The sequence below is a fragment of the Vombatus ursinus genome, unplaced genomic scaffold (assembly GCF_900497805.2).
Source record: "Vombatus ursinus unplaced genomic scaffold, bare-nosed wombat genome assembly UNPS02014820.1, whole genome shotgun sequence".
Classification (NCBI taxonomy): Eukaryota; Metazoa; Chordata; class Mammalia; order Diprotodontia; family Vombatidae; genus Vombatus; species Vombatus ursinus.
In genome coordinates, this window is record NW_020954598.1 from 11,756,264 (window position 1) to 11,776,890 (window position 20,627).

Here is a 20,627-nt window from a genome sequence, read left to right on the forward strand (position 1 = left end):
GTGACTTTAAAGTTCTGTAATAGGCTAGGGGGGAGGTTCTGACCTGAGCAGATGTCACCACTACATCCACATTTGAAAGCTAAGACACAAGAAAAGAGCGGGGGTTGCTCCAGCCCATCTTTCCAGGCAGATTACATAGGACTTCCTGTTACGACTCCTTTGCGTGCACTCTGCAGTATAGTCAAACTGGTCTTCTCCTTGCTCACGCATGCTATTCCGTCTCACACCTGTGTGCCTTTGCCTGCAATGTTCTCCCTCCTCGGATCTGCCCCTTGGAATCCCCAGCTTCCTTTCAGGCTCAGCTCCAGTATTACGTTTTGTATTTGTTTTGTATAAGTTCTGTACTTACTGGTGAATGTGTTGGATCTGCCTGGCACAGGGATTTTTAACTTGAGAACCACAGACCCCCACAAGGCCCATGGATAGATTTGAGGGGGTCTGTGGACTTGGAAGGGAAAAATACATCTTTATTTTTACCAACCTCTAACTGAAATTTAGCATTTTCTTCAATTATGAATTAAAAAAAAACATTATTCTGAAGTCCATAGGCTTCACCAGATTGTCAAAGGGGTCCTCTGCAATGGTAGAATGCATGCTTCTTCAAGGCAGGGGCTTTCTTTCTTTTATATCTGTCTCAACTATCTAGCTCAGTGCCCAGTACGCAGCTGCCTCTTAATACATGCTTGTTGACTTTAGGTCCTCAAAATGTGGTTTGTGCAAAAGCAGCCATGGTACCTATGTCGTTTGACCTCAACAGCTTTTGTCTGGGGGAAAAGTTTATTTCAAATATCTATATGGAAAAAATACTTATCTAGTAGTTTTTGAATAATCACTGAAAAGAGGTTTTTGCCTTCATAACCATAAGGCAGCTAGGTAGCACAGTGGACAGAGTGTTGTACCTGGCATTAGGAAGTCTTGAGTTCAAATGTGATCCTAAATACTTGCTAGCTATATGACCATGAGCAAGTCAATTGATCCCTTTCTGCCTCAGTTTCCTCATCTATAAAATGGGATAAAAATAGCACCTATCTCTCAGGGTTGTTGTGAGAATAAAATGAGATAATATTTGTAAAGCACTTTGCAAACCTTAAAGTGTTATACAAATGGTAGGTATTTTTTTTTAGTAAACTATCACATCATCTGCAAAGAGTGATAATTTTGTTTCTTCATTGCCTATTTTTCAATTTCTTTTTCTTGTCTTATTGCTCTAGCTAGCATTTCTAGTACAATATTAGTAACAGTGATGATAACGGAAATCTTTGCTTCACTCTGATCTTATTGGGAAGGCTTCTAGTTTATCCCCATTATTGATAATATTGCTTTGGATTTTTAGATAGCTACTACTTAACATTTTAAGAAATGCTCCATTTATTTCTAAGCTTTCTAGGGTTTTTTATAGGACTGGGTATTTTATTTGTTTTTTTTTAACTCAATTTTTAACATTAATTTAAAAAAAAAATTGAGTTCCAAATTCTCTCCCCCTCTCCTGCCCTTCCTACACCCACTGAGAAGGTAAACAATACATCAATTACATGTGAAGTCACGCAAAATATATTTCCATATCAGCCATGTTGCAAAAAAGCAAGAAAAATAAAGAAAGTGAAAAAAGTATGCTTCAATCTGCACTCAGAGTTCATCATTTCTCTCTCTCTCTCAGTTCTCTGAACAGAATTTTTCATCATGGGTCCTTTAGAATTGACATGGATCATTGTCATGAACAGTTTTACAATACTGTTGTTACCATGTACAATGTTTTCTGGCCTCTGATCATTTCATTTTGTACCAGTTCATATAAATCTTACCAAGTTTTTCTGAAACCATCACCCCCTGTCATTTCTTATAACACAACAGTACTCCATCACAATCGTATACCACAATTTGTTCAGCCATTACTCAATTGATGAACATTCCCTTAATTTCCAATTCTATGTCACCACAAAAACAGGTGCTATAAACATTTTTTGTATAGGTCCTTTTCCCTTTTCTTTTATCTCTTTGGAACACAGACCTAGTAGTGGTGTTGCTGGATAGAAGGGTGTGTACAGTTTGATAGCCTAAAATACTAGCTATCACTGTTAACATTATAATCCACCTCAGGAAAGACTTAGATAATAATGATGACTTAATTCAACTTAATATTTCACGATAAAATTTCAGAGAGATTTGTCGTCTAGGAGAAAGAGCACGGAGATTGTTGTCAAAGGAACTCCTAGCTGTGTGACTTTGGGCAATTTCCTTTCATCTCTGAGCCTCCATTTTTCAACTATAAAATGAAGAAAGTAGAACTAGAATATCTCTAAGTTTCCTTTCAGCCCCAAATCTATAATGTTCAATCCCACGGTTCTATGTGTTAAAGTGATGAATCTTAGACACATGACAACTCAGCTAACTGCTTTGTGCGTTATGATGCCAACCATATCACCTATGCAGTATTGTGGATGGACTGAGGAAGGGAGAGAGAAGGAGGAGGAAAGAAGGAAAGACAGGACTTCACTTCTTTTATACTTCTAGGTAGGATTCAGAATATAGCACAAAAGCAAAGCGGTAGTTTCAAATTCTATTCAATTCAACCAATACTTAGTAAGGGCCTACTATGTGCCAGGCGCTGGGCCAAAGTGCTGGGAATAGCAAGACAAAAAATGAGAAATCAGAGGTACAGCAGGCTTTATAATTTGTTCCATTGTCTAGTCCTACTCCTCATTTTGCAAGTGAGGAAACTGAGGTCCAGGGAAGAAGTTAAATGACTTACCCAAGGACTCAAAGGCAACAAGTATAAGAGTTAGAGTCTAGACCCAAGCCTTCTAACTCCAGAGCTCTTTCCACTGTACCACACTGTCTCCCATATGGAATTTCTTGTTCTCTAAAGGCGGACACTCTGTTAAACTTTCAAGTTTAATTCAATGTTAGTAGTAGCCATCCTGACAACCTGAACATCTTCTGGGCCAGTAACATGGCATGTAAGAGTATCTGATGGGCTGAGAGCATTTTAAAGAAAGAATGTTGATTAGTAGGCTTGGAGAAAAGGCATGGCCCATTCCTGTTATTATATATAGGGCCTTAGTGAGATGAGAAAACCAGAAGCGGCTGCATATTCACCAAATGAATTTGATGGCCAAAGCTTATTTCAAAGAACTGTAACTGAAGCAATGTGTGGAGATAATTCTCTATGACGACTCTGAAACTGTCAAGGGATCCTCTAAGACCTTCATCTCACATACCAGGAACACAGTATCAAAAGGCAGAAGATAACATCCCAGAATATCCTAGAACCACACTGGGAGGCAGCATGCCAAGGTAGAAAGAGAACTGGATTTGGGATAAACAAGTCTCAGCTTTGGTTTTCGGTCTGACATTTACTATGGAGGGATATGGTCTTTAAAAAAGCCACATAAAATTCTCTGAGTCTTAGTCTATTCATCTGTAAAATGAGGATACTAATGCTTATGCCACCTATTTCACAAGGCTGTTGTGAGGGTCAAATGAAATAAAGTAAGTAAAGTGTTTTTGTAACCATAAATTGCCACATAGCAAAGTGGTACAGTGTATACAGCACTGGGCTTGGTAACAGGAAGACTCATCTTCATGAATTTAAATCTGGCCTCTGATATCTATGTGATATCTAAGTGACTGAGCAAGTCACTTAACTCTGTTTGCCTCAGTTTCCTATCTGTAAAAATGAGTTGGAGAAGGAAATGGTAAACCACTCCAGTATCTTTGTCAAGAAAATCCCTAAAGGGGTCGCCAAGAGTCAGACACAACTGACATGACTCAACAATAAATTTTTATTAATATTGGCAGTGAATTAAACCAAAAGAGCAAAAATAAAAGAGAAAAAAGTAACAAAAGAGAAAAAAATAAAGTAACATTGATTTCATCAATTGATAGATATTTATTAATCATCTACCTTATGCAGGCACTTTGCTAAAATTAGCTAAATGTTTCATTCTACAAGGATAAATCTTTCATTCTTCTAAGATTTCTTGCAGGAGAAGAATAGCTATAATACTACTAAAATAGTAATGATAATCCAATGTCTAACACTTAGGTAACACTTACCATGTGCCAGGTATTATGCTAAGTACTTTATATTTGATCATTTGATCCTCACAACAATCCTGAAAGGCAGGTACAGGTAAGGAAACAGGCAAACAAAGATTAAGTGATTTGCCCAGAGTCATACAGCTAGTAAATGCCAGATTTAAATTCAGATCTTCCTGACTCTAGGCCCAGCACGCTATCCACTGTGCCATCTCATTGCTTCAAAAAGGAAACTAACAGGCATATTTTTGTATGTGATTTAAAGAAATATTATTTGCATATTATTTATTTTAGGTTGGAGACAATTTGTTGTTATGGTCTTACAGCACATACTCATAATCAGAATGATACTAATAGCAGCCAAGGAAACTAGAGACATAGGATTTTTACCCTATTCTGAAAAGATAAAACTGAAATAGATGCAATACCTTCAGCTCTTATTAAAACGATCTCTCATTTATCCAGGGAAATCACATCAATTTGAACCATCCAAAATCCAAGAAAGAACCATGAAGGAGAAATATAAAGTCCCTCTTCCTAAAAGTTCATGGTCCTCAACCTTCAGGAGAGCTCAGTCTGAGCCAATTTACTCTTATTTCAAATAATTCTAACAAACTTAGTTACTTGATTTTCCTTTTCAATAGCAGGTCAGAAAGAGCACTGATGAATGACATCCAGACAGGAAGAGTTAGAAAAGCTGGCCCAAGATCTCAAAAGTACAGCAGTTTGGGGCCCACTGTCTCCCCTAGTAGAATATAAGCTTCATGAGGGCAGTGACTACTTTCTTTTTGAATTTTTATCCCCAGTGCCTGGCACAAAATAAGCAATGCTCTGCCTGTTGTGTTGACTGATTGAGAATGTGTATTATAAATAACACATTCCTAATCATTAAGAACACTATTTTTCAATGTAAGCTGTTTAAGAAGACAAAGAAATACGTGATACATTTTAGAAAGATTTTCATTAAAAAAAGACTAAATTTTGGCTTTGAAGTAGTAAGTTTTAATTTTTTGGTCTATACCTATGATTTCCTTCATTAGGGAGTTTCCAAAGAGTAAATTACCTCTACCAAGGTAGCAGTGGTTCTACAATTTATTTTTGGAAGGTTGCCTGGGGCATTGAGAAGCTAAGTGACTTACCTAGGATCTTAAAATGGTCAATACATCTTAGTGATAAGGCCAGCTAGATGGTAAAGTAGATAAGAGTGCCGGACCTGGAGTCAGGAAGACTCATGTGTCCTAAGTTCAAATCTGGTGTCAGAAACTTAGTAGCGTGTGACCTTGGACAAGTCACTTAACCCTGTTTGCCTCAGTTTCTCATCTGTAAAATGAGCTGGAGAAGGAAATGGCAAACCACTCTAGTTTCTTTGCCAAGAAAATCCCAAGTGGGAATCACAAATAGTTGGACATGACTGAAATGACCAAACAATAATGACAACATTAGCGGCAGGACTTGAACCCAGAGTTTGCTGAATCTGAGGCTTACTCTGTACTACGTCAAATTTGAATTCTCCGGAAAATTTGGTCATGTGGAACACCATAACGATGCTGGGGAAATGATGAGTGACTGCTCTAGAATGATGCTTTTTATGAGCTTTGATAGGAATTTCTTGCACATTTCAAGAAGCTTACATGCTATTTTATTTTTACCATCAAATATTCAACAGCACCATCAAATTTTGCCCAAGATTTCAAATCCTGATTAATGGCAGGAGAGAGATTCAATTGCAATCGTGTCCAAGAATCACAAACCTTAATGCATATTACTGAAAACATAGACACCAAGGAAGAAATGCTTTAGTGTAGACCTGCTCCAATGGTCCAGTTTCCAGGAAAGGAAGACATGGAGGAAATGTGTAGTAATTTAGCATAAAAACAGGAAACAGGTGAATTCAGTGCCCCTTCTGGGAAATGATGAAATGAAATGTTTCAAACATAAGGGTTAGAGATATAAAATCAGTTTTATCAAGGTTTATGATATATGATTTCACTTCAAATGCTTACTTTTCAAACACCATAATTGCCAAAAAAGGTTAACTCCAAAAAGTTCCATGGAAAAGTATCTTGGTGTTTGGGCCTCTTATATGTATATGTATATGTATATGTATATGTATATGTATATGTATATGTATATGTATATGTATGTGTATATGTATGTGTATATGTATGTGTATATGTATGTGTATATGCATATGCATATGTATATGTATATTGTGTATGTGTATGCATATGTATATGTGTACGTGTATGTATGAGTGTGTATATATATATATCATATATGTATAAAATGAATATAAGGCAAGGAACACCGATGAACCAATGCAGAAGTCACATATTTCAAAAAAGCATATATAATTCATAGGTTTCCATCATATTATTCCCCGTGACAACACATTCAAAAATTCGATTTTTTTAAAATAAAAAAATAGAACTTAGTAGTCTGCGATAAATAGTATATATAACAGTTTACATGTTAGAAAGTATAGGGGAGACTTTCTGAACTGTTGCTGAATAGGTACAATCTTAATACTAAAGTAACATTTTCTCACACTCCTCCCTTCACACCTTAAGCATATCTGACAGAGTTCCCACCCCTGAGTAGAAGCCACTCTGACAACCCACAAAAACTGATTCTTAAAAGGATAAAAAAAAGTACTGCTCTTCTTACTGTTATTATTTCTCTCCCCAAACCCTATGTACAGAATAGCATCGCAAAGAGTATGAGACCTCCATTTCTCAGCAGCAGATGCAAATGACAAGCAGCAAAAGAACACATGGTGGTGAGAAAGGAGGCAGGATAATTATTTTTACTCCATAACGAACTTCTGACGGTTGAGACTCAGGCAGAGTTATCTGTGGAGTGATGTAAGGTCATCACTAGAGCCTATTTATGTAACGTGTTATCGAAACTCGATTTATCTTCTTGTCTGCAGGACTCCCGTCTGGGTTTGCTCCGTTCTGCTGCACCAGCACCTGCAATTTGTTCCTTCTATTTCAAAACCAATATCACTAGGGAGCCACAAGGAACTAGTGGGTGTAGAACCAACCTTCCTTCCTCTAGGGGCCACCAACTTCACAGATCAACACTTGGTGCTAAGAACTGGTAGGAGCTGGGAGCTAGTATCTGCCCTGTGAAAACCGAATGAAGATGATAGATAAAATGTTAGAGAATGAAAGGGTTTTAAAAATGAATTGCTTTTGTTTTTGTTTTAGCCCTGAATCAAATCTGGATTTGTATTTGGCCTGTCATAAGTGAATAATCCAATTTTCACATAGGCTTTATATAGAGTATGTGATTATATACATGTGTGTTTCAAGTGGAATTACTTCTGCCATAAAACAGGCCTATCAGGGTTTTCCTATCAAATGTTAAGAAATTTCTTAAGAATATCTAACTGGTTTTAGTTTTGTATTTGATGTATCTCTCCCTATTAGAATGTAAGCTCCTTGAGGGCAGACACTGTTTAGTTCTCCATTTTTCTATGCCTAGCACTTAGTATTTGGCGTCTTACACATAGTAGGCACGTAATAAAACATTCGCTGAATTGAACTGAATTTTGTCTGTCTGATAATGTTGAATGATTTGGATTATACTACTCATCACTAAATGGTATCGAGATATATCTTCAGGTAAGTTTATGTGCAATTTTGGAAACAGAAGGGATGCAAGTAAACATTTGAAAATGGATACAGAGTTTTCAATTTACCTATTCACCCATCCATTCATTCAATAAACATTAAGCAGCTTCTGTGTTCAATGCATTGTACTAAGGGTTCTACAGTTTCCAAATATATTAATAATGTCTTCCAAATCTTAGTAACATAGACAGGAGAAAACTCCCTCCATTTCCCCTTCCTTCCTAAAAAGGTATTTACCTCAAAAAATGAATCAATTTATTAATAGCTTACATTTGTACTTTGCTTTCTTCACAGTCACCCACTGAAGTGCATAGTGCAGGTATTATTACCCTTCTTTAAGAGACGAGGAAATCGAGGTGACTTGTCCATGATCATACAGCAAAGAAACAGTGGATATCCTAGGCTCCCACCTCCTCGTTAGTATTATTTCTCCTACACCACTCAATCTCCTGATATTATACTAGACTCTTGTGAGGGAATAATACCGCAATCAACCATTATTCCTTTCCCTTTGATGGGAATTTCTTGAGATTACTACATTGCAGGCTTGCTGTTTTCATTTTTCCTCTGAGTCATAAATTCTCTATGGAGTTTCCTAAAGTCTGAAGTATCCACTCCCTGACACACTATTAAAGAGTGTAAGCATTTGGTCCTCTGAAGAACTGTAGAAGTATTATCCATGTAAGGAGGAAATACGGAAAATCTCTTTAAAATTTTACTTATCATTTGGCAAGATACACTTTCTAACCCACCCATCTTGCTGTTATAGTGACACAGGATTCATCTCACATCTATAATGGGCCACGTCTTTGGAAATGATAACTGGTTTGCAGTGATACTTTATAAAACATCTGGATTTGATTTCATATAATCAGAGCTAAGGACCTTATAGTCTTCGAATTTTATAGATGATGAAAATAAGGCCCAGGGATGTTAAGTGACTTGTCCAAGGCCACAAGGTAGTTTGCACCTCTTCTACTTTCTGGTTGTGTCCTTGGCCATGAAATTCCCCTTTCTAGGCCTCCATTTCCTCATCTGTAAAATAAAATTCATTCCAGCTCCACATCTTGTGATGCCGTGGCCTATGTGTCTATCATGTTCCATTCTATATGGTAGTTATCTGTGAATCTTTTATATACTCTGCTAGATGGTAAAATACATGAGGGTAAGAACTATGTTGAATTAATCTTCGTATTTTCCCAACATAATGCATAGTGAATTGAACACAGTAGATATTTGATACAAGTTTGCTGAAATGAATTGAACGTCACTTTGTTCTTGAGTAAGGAAAGAGTCAATTATTGTTGGGAGTGTCACATTTCCATTCCTAAGATTATACAGATACAGTAAGTGAAAGGACTGGTGTCACTTAGAGATTACAGAGTTTAAGACGTCATGAGACATTCTGTTCTAAAACATTATGTGTCAAGTGAATATCATTTTTTTGGATGCTAGGGCTTTAATGTTTTGCCTCTCTATCTATAGCACTCAGCATAGAGTAGGTGCTTAATAAATGTTTCCTCTTGTTATTCCACAGCCATTTTTTATTTCTTCATTTGTGATATAGAATATAATTGTTTCCTGTTTAAACTAAAGGGTGCCTCTGGGTAAGAAAGTGATTTGCTCAATAAAGTGTTAGAAATAAGGAACTTTTTATAACTTTAAAGTTGATGTCTTACCATTTAATAATAATAATAATAATTATAGATTACATTTATGTAGTGCTTTAAGGTTTTAAAGCACTTTATATCTGTTACTTCATTTGATTCCTACAACAACCCTGATGATGATTATAACGATGTTCAGTTGTTTTAGTCATGCCCTACTCTTCATAACTCCATATGGGGTTTTCTTGGCAAAGATATGAGAGTGGTTTGCCATTTCCTTCTCCAGCTCATTTTAAAGATGAGGAAACTGAGGCAAACAGGGTTAAGTTACTTGCCCAGGGTCATACAGCTAGTAAGTGTCTGAGGCTTGAGGCTAGAGTTGAACTCAGGTCTTCCTGACTCCAGGACCAGTGCTCTACCCACTGTGCCACCTAGCTTTTCTCATAACATCCCTGACATACATACTATTATTATCCCCTTTTTGCAGATGAAGCAACTGAAGCTGAGGGAAATTGTGACTTATTCGGGATCACACAGCTGCCTAGTAAGTACCTAAAGCAGTATTTGACTCATCTTTCTGACTCCACCTTCACCACTCTATCTATTATTATACTCTATCTATTATTATACCGAAACAAGAGGTATAAATTAGAAACGGTGGTATTTATGAGGTTTAGGAGTACAGTGGAATAAATGAAATAAGACCTAGCATTTATATAACACTTTAAAGTTTGCAAAGTATTTTACAAAACATTACCTCATTTTATCCTAATAACAACCATGAAAGGTAGGTGCCATTTTTACCCCCACTTTACAGATGAGAAAACTGAGGCAGAAAGAAGTTAAATGACTTGGCCAGGGTCTCAGAGCTAATACGTGTTTGAGTCTCGATATGAACTTGGGTCTTTCCAACTCCAGATTCAGCACTCTACCCTTTTTTCACTATTAAGCTGCCTAGTTTATCAAATACTTACTCCATATTCAGGTCTATACTAGTCACTTTGGGGTTAGACTGCTATTACATGACTCAATTTAAAACACACACACACACACACACACACACACACACCCCAGTCAATTTAGTAAGTGGTATCAAATTCACACAGAAATGGGGGCCGCTAATCCATACGTAAGATCTCATTGGACTGCATATTGACTTAAAATGTATTGTGATGTTTTATTGTATTTTTATTTTGTTAAATATTTCATTTACTGCATTTTAATCTGGTTTAGGCCACCCTTGGGAGTTTTGTAGGCCTCCTGTGTCACTGGGACTATGTGTTTGTCACTTCTGCTCTAAGTAATGGAACCCCCAACATTTTGGCACAAAACAGTGACAAGGTGAGACTCATGCATTACAAAGATTATTGTGACAGCTATGTGAAGGACAGATTAAAGAAGAGAGAGGCTGGAGTATGGGAGAGCAGTTGGGCCATGGGTTAAAGGTGAAAGGTGTTGATACCTTGAACACAAGTGCTGTCAGTAGAATAGAGAGAAGAGACTATTATGTTAGAAGACATTATGATGGGAGAAAAATCAGGGCTTTGAAAGTGACTTGATGTAAAAGATGAGGGAAAGGAAAGGGTCAAAGACGATGCTGAGGTTTCAAGCCTGGGTGACTGGGAGGATGGTGTTACCAGCAATAGAAACAGGGGAAGTTCGAAGAAAGGGTAGCTTACAGGGGAAGATAATGAGTGGGCAGCACAGAGTAGAAAAGGGAGTATTAGCAGGATTTGGACTCAACATGACCTAGGTTCAAATTCCACGCTTACCAGCTGTGTGACACCGGGCAAGTCACTTAATCTCTACGTGTCTCAGTTTCCTCATCTGTCAAGTGAGGGCCTGGATCAATGGTTCCTTACAGCTCTAAATCTACGATCACATGAAGTAAGCTCTGGATCAACTGAGTCTGAGGTACCAGTAGGACATTCAGATAAAGAAGCCAGAAAGGAGCTGGAAATGTATGATGTCAATTACAATTCTACATGCTTATGTCTTCTTTCTTAAGGAACTGTACTTAAGGAACTTTGCCTTCTCTACAGTATAGGTACAAGGCCAGGGCCTTGTACACAGCAGGCAGTCAATAAATACTTGTGGATTAACTGACAGATGTACAAAACATCAAGGTTGAGAAGGAGGTGGTAGGAAAGAAGATAAAAGAAGACAGAGACACAGGCAATCCCTAGGTTAAAATCACTGGTGAGTTTAGAAATTCATTTGTAAGCTGATTTTTGGAGAACTTGGCACACAGTTTCCTATAATGACATATTACACAGGTGATTAGGTTTCCCCCAGGTTTCTTTTAGTAAGTGATATACCTAAGAGAGAGCATGGAAAGACAGCCAGCCTCCAAGTGACACCTCAGTTGGATTCTCACCTCTGGTACCTACTGGGCAAGTCACTTAACTTCTTAGTGCTCCAGGCAACTCTACATCTTCAGACGCGGCTTCAGAGCTGTGTTTGACCCATGCTGGGAATTTACTATACCAATGAAATCACAGGTTTGATTTTATTTTTAAGGTCCTTAAAGCATAGTTCTGTCCTAAGAGTTCTATAGTATACAGGATAGTAAATATAGATATACTATCTATAGTATATAGATACAATGTTTTTTGGGGAAATCTCCAAGGTTCACCTTGGGAGGCCAGGATCACAACTCACCCCCACCCCCCTTGCCTGCTATAGCCCTGGCAGTAAAGTTGGGTACTTCCTCTCTCCATAATCCACATCTTTGTAGCTGTGGCAGCAGGGACTCTCCCAGCCTAATATTAGTAACAGTGGTGCAGGGGGTGCATCAGATGCTGGAGATAAGCCTCCACCTAGGATTTCTCTCTTCCTTGGATCTCCTCAGAACAGAACTCAGTCTCGTGGCAGCAACTCCTCATTTTACCCCTGAAACAGGTTCACACCTCTTTCAGGTCATTCTAAGGATTTGCTAGCAGCAGAAAAGGAGTAAGAAGGCTCCTCTATGATGTGCCTCCTTCCCCACCCCCTCCAACTTCCTTCCCCTTCTCTTTCTCCCACAGAACCAGCAGGAAAAGACAAGGGAGATAATACTGATTCTTTGGTGTCACAAAGAGCTGAAGTAAGAGTCATCTATGTTTAGGAAATTTACCCTGACTCTTGAGTTGTCTTGGTGTTTCATCACAGTAGCTAGGGTGGCCTGCAAAACCAAGGTGGGAGGGGGAGGGGAAAGAGGGAGAACTGGTCCGAAGCATTTACTTTTCTCTTTCTCTTGCTGTTCTACTTGCCACTCAGCCCTCAACGGGAATTGGGACAATGCGAGAAGAAGGGACCAGTTGGGGGTGGTCAGCCCTAGGGAACAGCTGGCTTTCCAGTGTTGAGGAAGAGGCAAGGGAAGAGAAAAGGAAACTCCCAACACGCAGCAACTGGGAAGCCAGGGGAATTCCTATGGATACCTGGTTGAGGTCACAGGATCATAGGACTATAGTGCTGGGAGAGACCTTATGGCCATCATCTGGTCCTACCTGATTATTTTGCAAATGAGGAAAGTGAGGCTCCAAAGAGGTGATATGACTTACCCAAAAACCCAAAGATAATAAGGAACAAAACTAGGATTCAAACCTACATATAACTCTACAGCCACTATTTTTCCACCTTTATAAAAGGTGGACTCCACCCCTGCCCCCTGGCTCTGATAGGTGAATTTTTGCCTTATCTTGCCAGACCTCCATGCCACTTTCCTGAAGGCTCCTCACCATCGCCTTACTCTGTGATGTCTCAGTTCCCCAGATAACTTGGACTCCCCTGGAATCCCTTGGCTCTAATAGGTGAGCTTTCACCTTAACTTTGTGGGAAGGCAGGCCTCCTCAACACTTCCCAACAGTCTCCTTATGACAGTGATCCGGACCTTCTCTCCCCACCCCACCCCCTCCAGGTTCCCTTTCTTTATATGCGCTCTTCCCTCTTTAGAATTTAAGCACCTCAAGGGCAAGACCAGTTGGCTTGCCACTCCATAATAAATTCTTAATTCTCTCTCTGTCTGTTTGTCTGTCTGTTTCTCTCTCTCTCTCTCTCTCTCACACACACACACACACACACACACACACACACACAGTGCCCATCCCATAGCAAATTCTTAATAAACTCTCTCCTTTCTCTCTCTCTCCCTCAGAGAATAAAGTCATCTTAAAATGTTCCTCCTTTCAAAGTTTTCCTACATAGATTCAAATATTGAGATTCTTGACTTCCTGGCTCCTACTAAGAAGGAATCCCTTACATTTGGCTGGTGCTCTGATGGTTCACAGAAGCGCTTTCACATACATACATACATATATATATATCTATATATATACAGATATATATTCTCATTCTCTCTTCAAAATAATTTTATCAAATAGTCAGGGTGGGAATTACTCACTTGACACCTAAGAATAGTGGATCTCAGAGAGTTTTAATGACTCGTCCTAGTAAAAAGGGAAATGGAACTACAACTTCGGTTACCTGATTTCTAGTCTAGCGCTCATTTCACAGCCTAGCTAGTTAGTTTGTAAGCCCCTTGAAGGCAGGGACTGTCTTTTGCCTCTTTTGTATTCTGAGAGCTTTGCATGGAGCCTGGCACATCACAGACACTTCATAAATGTTTATTGAATTGAATTTAGTAATTATTGTTTGTTGTTCAGTCCTTACAGTCAGCTCTCTAACTCTTCAGGATTCCATTCGGGGTTTTCTGGGCAAAGATACTGGAGTGGTTTGCCATTTCCTTCTCCAGCTCATTTTACAGATGAAGAAACTAAGACAAATAGCGGTAAGTGACTTGTCTACGGTCACACAGCTAGTAAATGTCTGAGGGAGGATTTGAATTTAGGTCTTCCTGACTCCAGGTTCAATGCTCTATCCACTGTGTCACCTAGCTGCCCTGAATTTAGCAATAAGTCCCTATTTTTTTTAAAGGATTTAAAACGATTTTATTGCATACTGAGTGTGTGGGTATATAAAATTATTGGCGTGAATTTATCAAGTACTTTCTCTATGCCTAGGTACCCTGAAAACATACAAGAAGTAAGGTATGTGGTAGCAGTCAAGTTTATCATCTAATTATGAAGATGAGATGCACCTTCATTCATTTTTACTCATCCATTCATTCCACACACCTATGGTAAGTACCCATTATGTGTGAGGCCTTGTGATAGGTGTGGAGACATAAAGATGAAAAAATGACGAACCATTTGCCCTCCAAAACTTTAAAGTCTACTGGAGGGAGTATGACAAACAAGTGTGATACAAGGGATGTGTCGGGATGTGTCAGGATATTACAGGGAAAGGTGAAATTCAGACAAAGAACCCTATGAGGGAGATTACAGTCGTAGGAATCAGGAAATGCTGAGTATATATGCATGTTTATATGTGTACATATATGTATATATGCACATATACATATATATTATATGAATCACACTTGTGTATAATATATACATGCTATGTCTGTTTACCTATCATCTCACAGAACAACACAAAGTCACACACAATGAAGTGTTAGATTATAAGTACATGTTAATTTATCTATGTCTCTGTCTCTATCTCACTCGACAGATCAAGGATTCTTCACCTGCTGTGTCATAGACCCCAAAGGCAGTCTGCTGAAGCTTACGGTCCCTTTCTCAGAATAGTGTTTTTAAATGCATACAATAAAATACCAAGATAACAAAGGAACCAATTGTTGAAATATTGTTATGATTTAGAAAAATTATGAATCTCAGGTGTAGAGTCCCATCTAAGGGCATATACCTATACTAAATCATAGAATCTCCAAGTTGGAACAGTCCTCAAAGGCCACTGATCCAACCCTTACCTGGAAAATAATCCCTATTACAATATCTCCAGGAAGCAGTCAGCCTGCCTCCTCTGGAAAACCTCCAATCACCGGGGAATCAGTATTGCCCAAGGAAGCACAAGTGGGCTCCAGTTGTTAGAAAGCATCTCCTTACTGGAAGCCTAAATCAGCCTCTTTGAAACTTCAACTCACTGTTCCTAGTTTTTCTTCCTGGAGACAAGCAGAACACATCTCATTCCTCTTCCATATCTTATTGAAGGCAGATACCACATATACCCCAAGATTTCATTTTTTTTCCTAGCTAACAGAGGGTTTTTAAAAATATATCTTAAACGGAGCAAAACTGACTCTGGTTCTGTTCAAAGCAATGTATCATGACTGTATATGATGTGAAGGTAGTGAAGTAATCTCACAAAAGATGTATTTTAAAGGTCTACTATAAATTATTAACATCTGAGTTAATTTGGTAGATAGGAAAAAAGAGACTTCCATGTTCACAAAGTATCTTGGGCAAAGAGAAAGAAGTGAGATATGAAAAATCACATGAAACAAAGGTAAGCAATGTATACTACTCTAGTTGGATGGGCAGACTGGATCACATCCATTGATATGATACTGGAATGTCTTTATTAGGTAGCGAGGATATTTTACTCTTCCCTTCTATATTCTTGTATTTCTAGCTTAGCAGAATGCCTGGCACATAGTAAGTACTTAATAAATGTTTATTGATTGACTGATAGATCACACTCAGGTAAGGGTCATGGAAAAATACATTTAAAATTATATGCCTTCTGAACTCTTCAGGCAAGCACTATGTATGTGTATGTATATATATATATATATGTATACATACATACGTATATACACACATACACACACATATACTTGATATACTTAACAAAGTCCACATTTTCCTCAGTATTATTTATCTTGTACGTATCAATTTACATTATGAGAACGTGAGTTCCTTGTGTACCTTCTATGTACATGGAACATATGTGCATGTAATAAAAGTTATGCATCTAATTATGAATGACTAAATATGAATAAATTTCTTTTTCTACAGCCCTATCTAAAACTTATATAAAATTATTTCTCTGAAGTTTTGCTGCCAAACAAGAATACATTTATATTATTCTTCCCTAAATCTATCAAGGCTCAAATTTCATTGATCACATTCCTTACCATCTCATTATTATGAAAGAATCTACAACCAACTTACTAAAAAGTAGGCACAAATATACAGTGAAAAAGTGTAACATCTCCCAACTGACAGCAATTAGTTCCATTTCTCCTTGCTGAAGAGCAACATTTTAAAAAATGTTTTTATTTTCTCAACAGTCACTACTGAATGCAAAGTAATGAATAATAATAATAATAACGATGATAGCTAGCATTTATATAGTGTCTACTATGTGTCAGGCACTGTGCTAAGTGCTTTACAAGTATTCTCTCAACTGGTCCTCACAACAACCCTGGAAGGTAGGTGCTACTATCATCCCTTTTTTACAGATGAGGGAACTGAGGCAAATAGAAGTTAAGTGATTTGCCCAGGCTCACACAGCTAGCAAATGTCTGAGGCTGGATTCGAACTTAGCTGCCCCTAATCAACAACCAGAATCATAATGGACTTTTCCCTCTCCATTATCTCTTGATAACCAATCAGGTGTCACATCTGTCACCATCCTTCCAAAACAGTTCTCACATTTCTCCCTTTCTCTCTACTAACACAGTCTAGTTCTGGCATTATTCATTTCCCACCTGGACTGAGTGATCTTCCTTTGTCTAGTCTCTTTCCTCTCCAACTCATCCTCTACCTAGGACTTACCCCCTATCTTCAAGGCTCTACTCAAGAGCCCATTTCTACACAAAGCCATCCCTGATTGCCTCCCCTTTTATCTGAAGTTTTTCATGATTGTCCTAACTGTTAGAATTCCTTCCTTCCCAAACTACTTTGAACAACTTTATAGGCATAATTTGCATTTCCTAATCTGTGTATAAATTGAGATAATTCTATGGTGTGGTAGATAAACTCGCTGGCCTTGGACTTGGGAAAACCTGAGTTTGAATCCTACCTTAGACAATTACTAAGTGGATGACCCTGGGCAAGTCATTTCAATTGTGTTTCTGTTTGCTCATCTGCAAGATGGGGATGATAGGAGCATCTTCCTCACAAGGCTGCTATGAGAATCAACCATGACATAACACATGGAAAGCACTCTACACATCTGCTCCATAGAAATGTTAGCTATTATTTTAATCACTGTATTCTCCACTGAATGTTTCATTTTTATCTTTTATCCCAAAGCCTAGCACTAGGTCTTGTACAGAGTAAGAATTTAATAAGAGTTGGTTGATAACAAAGTTTGTTGAATTGAATGGAAATATTTACTTTGGCCATTTAAAAAAGATAATGATCCTGCTTACAAAAAATATATAGATAAGAAATTCTAGGGATGGGAGGTACAGGGAAGGAAGTTGAAGCCAAGAAGAAAGGTCTTCAAAGTGTAGAACTATAAAACCAAGGACATAATTTGAATTTTTCTGAAATTTTCCACTACACATTCCATGATGATCACTGTGAGCATGAGAGATTTACATGAATATCATAATGTTATGACTTTTAGGTTAACTTACCGTGTTCAACAAAACAATTTGGAGAAGAGATTCTTAAAGTGATAGATGCCATGTTAGTCTAGCATAATGAAATAAGGGGCAGTGTGGAGTCATGGAAAGAGTATTTATTGGACTTGAAGCCAGAAGATCTGGCTCTGACAGCTACTAGTAGTGTCACAATCGCCAAGTCTCAATCTCAGCTTTCTCCCCTAAAAAAATGGGGACAATAATAGGGGCACTACTTGCTTAATGGATTTGTCATGAGGAAAACACTTAGGAAAGTATAAAAAACCAAAAAAAAAAACCTACCCTGTGTAAATGTAAATTGTTACCATTATGCCAGAACTGATCCATTAAAATGACTGTTGTTCTACAAGATAGTCATCCTGGGGGTTCTTACACATATTCCAATGATGCCAACATTGCTGAAAATTGTTTTGAATTCTTTTGCAGCTGCCCTCAGTTATCTCTTTTTTTTTTTTGGGTGAGGCAATTGGGATTAAGTAACTTGCCCTCAGTTGTCTTTAAGAGCCAACTAAAACTCCTCAGACTCCTTACTTGAGAGTCACAACTCAAAATGATTTGTACCCACCTTGATCAAATTACTAGACTTGGCTCCATATGACTTTTGCCTATTCCCAAGAATCAACTTTGCCCTTGAAGGAGCCCTTGACTATACTCAAAGAATGTGTAATTGGTTCTGAGGGTAATTCCCAAAGAGGAACCACAGGACTATTTGTTTCAATGGAATCATTGGGGAATTAAGGTGTCCCTCCAAGGAGAATATTTTGAAACAGGGTAACATTCATTGGAATATCTAAAATTTTCTTTGCCTTTTTTCCTCTTTCCATGCAATCTAATAAACTAGATTAGATCTTCGCACCTTGAAATGATGACTACTTTAATATAATTTTCCCAGAACTGCAATTGCTTCTAAAGTTCTTTAATTAAACGCTACATTTTTCTCAAACTTCACAAAAGCTGCATTTGTCATGCCAAGTGCAGAAAGACTCAGCCCCAGGAGGCTGCCCACCCAGTGATGATTTTTTTTTGTTCCAGAAATTCATGAAGACTATCTAGTAAGGCATGAAGGTGGGGCCATCTGCACTGTACTGAAATATCCCAATAGGATCATTTTCTTCCTGATTCTACCTAGATTCTGAGGCCATTTAATTCCCAGTCTAGTCATAAGCCCTAAGAAGTAACACAAAAATAATGAACTTAGTCTTTTTCTTTTTATCTCTCAGACAACTATACTCTGTCTTGAATTTCTTATCTTAACTGTGGTCTCGCTGAGTGCTGTGGCAATCTTTCCTCTCTGTCTTCTCCCAATATTTCAGCTTATGAAAAGGCATGAGTGGCTTGCTACTGAACTAAAGTAACTATATCTTGATGTATATCCAAGACCAAAGCAAAAAAAAAAAAAAATATACCCAAACCAAAGCCACATTGCAAAATATGTGGATCACGGCGTGCTCAGGAAGTTAGCAGCCACATAAGCACACTCTTGCCTCCAAAAAGGCAAGAAGAATATCATTTAGCAAGTTCCAGGCATTGCACAGGAAGGTTGGGGTCTGGGTTTTTACCATAACTATACTCTATCAAATGCCATGGTTTATGCCATACATAGGTCATCAGTACATTGGTGGTGGTACTGAAATGCCATGTTTTTCTCAAACTTCACAAAGGCTACATTTGTGCATCTTTTTCCTTTTTTAAAAAAAGTCACTCTCCTCAACCACAGCGACTTCATTGCTTCATCGGTTTCTGCAGCATCTTTTAGGAAGTTATTAAAAGGTTCTCCACAACCATTTCTGCAAAACTATTCCTTAGCTTTGATGAGGACCATCTTTTTATCTTGGCTCTAAATGCTGCCTCTGTTTCCCAAGATTAGTGGCATTTCCCTGGAATGTACAGAGCTTTGCATACTGGGGAGTGGTTTTCTGTTTCTTGACAACTAGTTAAAAAAAAGTGACTTAATAGCCCACAGAAAATATTTGCCTCTCACCTGTTACAAAGGTTCATGGCTGTTCTGAACTGTAGGAAAAAAGTACTGCATTTAGGGTCTGGGCTGGGATCTGGATTCTGCTTCTTACTGTCTATGTTACCTTGCATAAGTCATTTCACTTTTATGGACCCTAGTTTTCTAATGGGTAAAAGGACACAGTTGGATTTGTTCATTTTTAAGGTCTCTTCCAGTGGTATGTGAATGAACAAATGAAATTAAAGACTTTTTTTTCCTATTGGCACAGGATATTTACCTAATTATTGTGAGAAATGATGCTGGTAACATCTTTTGAGAACTAATTTAGTTAGCTTCAATATTTAAGACTTTTCATTAACTTTCATTTGATCAAATCCCTTTATGAATGGTAGTTTAAAATGTATGGCACCATAGCTGTTTAAAATAAAGCCTATGGCAGGGTTGAAAGGAGGGCCTCAGCACATCTAATCTAGTCAAAATTAAACCTAAAAAAGTTTCAAGAACAGGTCCAACCATTTCTTTGTCACTGCATTTGAGAAGGAGTTGCTATGAAGTGAAATGAGCTTTTCAGAGAACTGCCCAGTTTTTACAATTCCTTCTTAAGGTCCGATTCCAATACTGTCATATACATTCAAAAGAATCATCATTAGAATATCTTGGATGCACTTTTCTAAGAAACTCTGGAAGGCATTTAATTGCTTTGCTAATCTTACTGGAAGAGGCTGGTATTATTATAATTAACATTTTAAACTTGAGGTACATGAGAACAGGGACTGAACCAAGGACTCTGGGCATGTTGTTATCTGTAAAAACAGGCCTCAGTCCCAGTTGCCCGATTAGAACAGACCATGTATCCATTCAAGTATATGAGTATGGGAGAGAGTCAGGGAGAGGGGGGGGGAGAGAGAGAGAGAGAGAGAGAGAGAGAGAGAGAGAGAGAGAGAGAGAGA

General features: G+C 38.1%; 1 protein-coding gene and 1 long non-coding RNA gene across 17 annotated transcripts in view; one reads left to right on the forward strand and one right to left on the reverse strand.

Moving 5' to 3' along the window:
* IKZF1 (IKAROS family zinc finger 1) overlaps nucleotides 1-20,627 on the reverse strand; it is a 136,271-nt gene that overhangs the window by 70,188 nt on the left and 45,456 nt on the right. The gene's annotated exons all lie outside the window — the stretch shown is intronic.
* Nucleotides 14,028-14,897, forward strand: LOC114024114. The gene is made up of 3 exons (XR_003566868.1): nucleotides 14,028-14,051; nucleotides 14,284-14,402; nucleotides 14,837-14,897. It is a non-coding gene; the product is annotated as an uncharacterized LOC114024114 (long non-coding RNA).